Source organism: Musa acuminata, unplaced genomic scaffold (assembly GCF_036884655.1).
Source record: "Musa acuminata AAA Group cultivar baxijiao unplaced genomic scaffold, Cavendish_Baxijiao_AAA HiC_scaffold_825, whole genome shotgun sequence".
Taxonomy (NCBI): Eukaryota; Viridiplantae; Streptophyta; class Magnoliopsida; order Zingiberales; family Musaceae; genus Musa; species Musa acuminata.
The window spans coordinates 12501-17500 of NW_027021051.1; positions in this window are offsets into that span (position 1 = coordinate 12501).

Here is a 5000-nt window from a genome sequence, read left to right on the forward strand (position 1 = left end):
GTCCGTTCTTGCGTGGTGCGGTGACCGTCGTGAGCGGAGCAAAACGTCAGCCATCTCAGCACCCTGGAACCCCCCGGGTGGCACAGGGCTGGATGGGGCTTTCGTATATAGCAGGGACGGTGCTGCCTCTCGCTTCGCTCGCTGTCCGCCGCTCGCCGCTCGCTCGCGCAGCCAAAAATGGCCAGTTTTGGCCCGTTTTTGGGCCGTTTTGGCCAGTTTTTGGCCTGTTCTTGCATTGCGCGGTGACCGTCGAGAGCGGAGCAAAACGTCAGCCATCTCAGCACCCTGGAACCCCCCGGGTGGCACAGGGCTGGATGGGGCTTTCGTATAGCAGGGACGGTGCTGCCTCTCGCTTCGCTCGCTGTCCGCCGCTCGCCGCTCGCTCGTGCAGCCAAAAATGGCCAGTTTTGGCCCGTTTTTGGGCCGTTTTGGCCAGTTTTTGGCCTGTTCTTGCATTGCGCGGTGACCGTCGAGAGCGGAGCAAAACGTCAGCCATCTCAGCACCCTGGAACCCCCCGGGTGGCACAGGGCTGGATGGGGCTTTCGTATAGCAGGGACGGTGCTGCCTCTCGCTTCGCTCGCTGTCCGCCGCTCGCCGCTCGCTCGTGCAGCCAAAAATGGCCAGTTTTGGCCCGTTTTTGGGCCGTTTTGGCCAGTTTTTGGCCTGTTCTTGCATTGCGCGGTGACCGTCGAGAGCGGAGCAAAACGTCAGCCATCTCAGCACCCTGGAACCCCCCGGGTGGCACAGGGCTGGATGGGGCTTTCGTATAGCAGGGACGGTGCTGCCTCTCGCTTCGCTCGCTGTCCGCCGCTCGCCGCTCGCTCGTGCAGCCAAAAATGGCCAGTTTTGGCCCGTTTTTGGGCCGTTTTGGCCAGTTTTTGGCCTGTTCTTGCATTGCGCGGTGACCGTCGAGAGCGGAGCAAAACGTCAGCCATCTCAGCACCCTGGAACCCCCCGGGTGGCACAGGGCTGGATGGGGCTTTCGTATAGCAGGGACGGTGCTGCCTCTCGCTTCGCTCGCTGTCCGCCGCTCGCCGCTCGCTCGTGCAGCCAAAAATGGCCAGTTTTGGCCCGTTTTTGGGCCGTTTTGGCCAGTTTTTGGCCTGTTCTTGCATTGCGCGGTGACCGTCGAGAGCGGAGCAAAACGTCAGCCATCTCAGCACCCTGGAACCCCCCGGGTGGCACAGGGCTGGATGGGGCTTTCGTATAGCAGGGACGGTGCTGCCTCTCGCTTCGCTCGCTGTCCGCCGCTCGCCGCTCGCTCGTGCAGCCAAAAATGGCCAGTTTTGGCCCGTTTTTGGGCCGTTTTGGCCAGTTTTTGGCCTGTTCTTGCATTGCGCGGTGACCGTCGAGAGCGGAGCAAAACGTCAGCCATCTCAGCACCCTGGAACCCCCCGGGTGGCACAGGGCTGGATGGGGCTTTCGTATAGCAGGGACGGTGCTGCCTCTCGCTTCGCTCGCTGTCCGCCGCTCGCCGCTCGCTCGTGCAGCCAAAAATGGCCAGTTTTGGCCCGTTTTTGGGCCGTTTTGGCCAGTTTTTGGCCTGTTCTTGCATTGCGCGGAGACCGTCGAGAGCGGAGCAAAACGTCAGCCATCTCAGCACCCTGGAACCCCCCGGGTGGCACAGGGCTGGATGGGGCTTTCGTATAGCAGGGACGGTGCTGCCTCTCGCTTCGCTCGCTGTCCGCCGCTCGCCGCTCGCTCGTGCAGCCAAAAATGGCCAGTTTTGGCCCGTTTTTGGGCCGTTTTGGCCAGTTTTTGGCCTGTTCTTGCATTGCGCGGTGACCGTCGAGAGCGGAGCAAAACGTCAGCCATCTCAGCACCCTGGAACCCCCCGGGTGGCACAGGGCTGGATGGGGCTTTCGTATAGCAGGGACGGTGCTGCCTCTCGCTTCGCTCGCTGTCCGCCGCTCGCCGCTCGCTCGTGCAGCCAAAAATGGCCAGTTTTGGCCCGTTTTTGGGCCGTTTTGGCCAGTTTTTGGCCTGTTCTTGCATTGCGCGGTGACCGTCGAGAGCGGAGCAAAACGTCAGCCATCTCAGCACCCTGGAACCCCCCGGGTGGCACAGGGCTGGATGGGGCTTTCGTATAGCAGGGACGGTGCTGCCTCTCGCTTCGCTCGCTGTCCGCCGCTCGCCGCTCGCTCGTGCAGCCAAAAATGGCCAGTTTTGGCCCGTTTTTGGGCCGTTTTGGCCAGTTTTTGGCCTGTTCTTGCATTGCGCGGTGACCGTCGAGAGCGGAGCAAAACGTCAGCCATCTCAGCACCCTGGAACCCCCCGGGTGGCACAGGGCTGGATGGGGCTTTCGTATAGCAGGGACGGTGCTGCCTCTCGCTTCGCTCGCTGTCCGCCGCTCGCCGCTCGCTCGTGCAGCCAAAAATGGCCAGTTTTGGCCCGTTTTTGGGCCGTTTTGGCCAGTTTTTGGCCTGTTCTTGCATTGCGCGGTGACCGTCGAGAGCGGAGCAAAACGTCAGCCATCTCAGCACCCTGGAACCCCCCGGGTGGCACAGGGCTGGATGGGGCTTTCGTATAGCAGGGACGGTGCTGCCTCTCGCTTCGCTCGCTGTCCGCCGCTCGCCGCTCGCTCGTGCAGCCAAAAATGGCCAGTTTTGGCCCGTTTTTGGGCCGTTTTGGCCAGTTTTTGGCCTGTTCTTGCATTGCGCGGTGACCGTCGAGAGCGGAGCAAAACGTCAGCCATCTCAGCACCCTGGAACCCCCCGGGTGGCACAGGGCTGGATGGGGCTTTCGTATAGCAGGGACGGTGCTGCCTCTCGCTTCGCTCGCTGTCCGCCGCTCGCCGCTCGCTCGTGCAGCCAAAAATGGCCAGTTTTGGCCCGTTTTTGGGCCGTTTTGGCCAGTTTTTGGCCTGTTCTTGCATTGCGCGGTGACCGTCGAGAGCGGAGCAAAACGTCAGCCATCTCAGCACCCTGGAACCCCCCGGGTGGCACAGGGCTGGATGGGGCTTTCGTATAGCAGGGACGGTGCTGCCTCTCGCTTCGCTCGCTGTCCGCCGCTCGCCGCTCGCTCGCGCAGCCAAAAATGGCCAGTTTTGGCCCGTTTTTGGGCCGTTTTGGCCAGTTTTGGCCTGTTCTTGCATTGCGCGGTGACCGTCGAGAGCGGAGCAAAACGTCAGCCATCTCAGCACCCTGGAACCCCCCGGGTGGCACAGGGCTGGATGGGGCTTTCGTATAGCAGGGACGGTGCTGCCTCTCGCTTCGCTCGCTGTCCGCCGCTCGCCGCTCGCTCGTGCAGCCAAAAATGGCCAGTTTTGGCCCGTTTTTGGGCCGTTTTGGCCAGTTTTTGGCCTGTTCTTGCATTGCGCGGTGACCGTCGAGAGCGGAGCAAAACGTCAGCCATCTCAGCACCCTGGAACACCCCCGGGTGGCACAGGGCTGGATGGGGCTTTCGTATAGCAGGGACGGTGCTGCCTCTCGCTTCGCTCGCTGTCCGCCGCTCGCCGCTCGCTCGTGCAGCCAAAAATGGCCAGTTTTGGCCCGTTTTTGGGCCGTTTTGGCCAGTTTTTGGCCTGTTCTTGCATTGCGCGGTGACCGTCGAGAGCGGAGCAAAACGTCAGCCATCTCAGCACCCTGGAACCCCCCGGGTGGCACAGGGCTGGATGGGGCTTTCGTATAGCAGGGACGGTGCTGCCTCTCGCTTCGCTCGCTGTCCGCCGCTCGCCGCTCGCTCGTGCAGCCAAAAATGGCCAGTTTTGGCCCGTTTTTGGGCCGTTTTGGCCAGTTTTTGGCCTGTTCTTGCATTGCGCGGTGACCGTCGAGAGCGGAGCAAAACGTCAGCCATCTCAGCACCCTGGAACCCCCCGGGTGGCACAGGGCTGGATGGGGCTTTCGTATAGCAGGGACGGTGCTGCCTCTCGCTTCGCTCGCTGTCCGCACGCTCGCCGCTCGCTCGCGCAGCCAAAAATGGCCAGTTTTTGGCCCGTTTTTGGGCCGTTTTGGCCAGTTTTTGGCCTGTTCTTGCATTGCGCGGTGACCGTCGAGAGCGGAGCAAAACGTCAGCCATCTCAGCACCCTGGAACCCCCCGGGTGGCACAGGGCTGGATGGGGCTTTCGTATAGCAGGGGACGGTGCTGCCTCTCGCTTCGCTCGCTGTCCGCCGCTCGCCGCTCGCGCAGCCAAAAATGGCCAGTTTTGCCCGTTTTTGGGGCCGTTTTGGCCAGTTTTTGGCCTGTTCTTGCATTGCGCGGTGACCGTCGAGAGCGGAGCAAAACGTCAGCCATCTCAGCACCCTGGAACCCCCCGGGTGGCACAGGGCTGGATGGGGCTTTCGTATAGCAGGGACGGTGCTGCCTCTCGCTTCGCTCGCTGTTCGCCGCTCGCCGCTCGCTCGCGCAGCCAAAAATGGCCAGTTTTGGCCCGTTTTTGGGCTGTTTTGGCCAGTTTTTGGCCTGTTCTTGCGTGGTGCGGTGACCGTCGTGAGCGGAGCAAAACGTCAGCCATCTCAGCACCCTGGAACCCCCCGGGTGGCACAGGGCTGGATGGGGCTTTCGTATAGCAGGGACGGTGCTGCCTCTCGCTTCGCTCGCTGTTCGCCGCTCGCCGCTCGCTCGCGCAGCCAAAAATGGCCAGTTTTGGCCCGTTTTTGGGCTGTTTTGGCCTGTTTTTGGGCTGTTCTTGTGTGGCGCGGTGACCGTCGTGAGCGGAGCAAAATGTCAGCCATCTCAGCACCCTGGAACCCCCCGGGTGGCACAGGGCTGGATGGGGCTTTCGTATAGCAGGGACGGTGCTGCCTCGCGCTTCGCTCGCTGTTCGCCGCTCTCCGCTCGCTCGCGCAGCAAAAAATGGCCAGTTTTGGCCCGTTTTTGGGCTGTTTTGGCCAGTTTTTGGCCTGTTCTTGCGTGCCGCGGCGACCGTCGTGAGCGGAGCAAAACGTCAGCCATCTCAGCACCCTGGAACCCCCGGGTGGCACAGGGCTGGATGGGGCTTTCGTATAGCAGGACGGTGCTGCCTCTCGCTTCGCTCGCTGTCCGCCGCTCGCTGCTCGC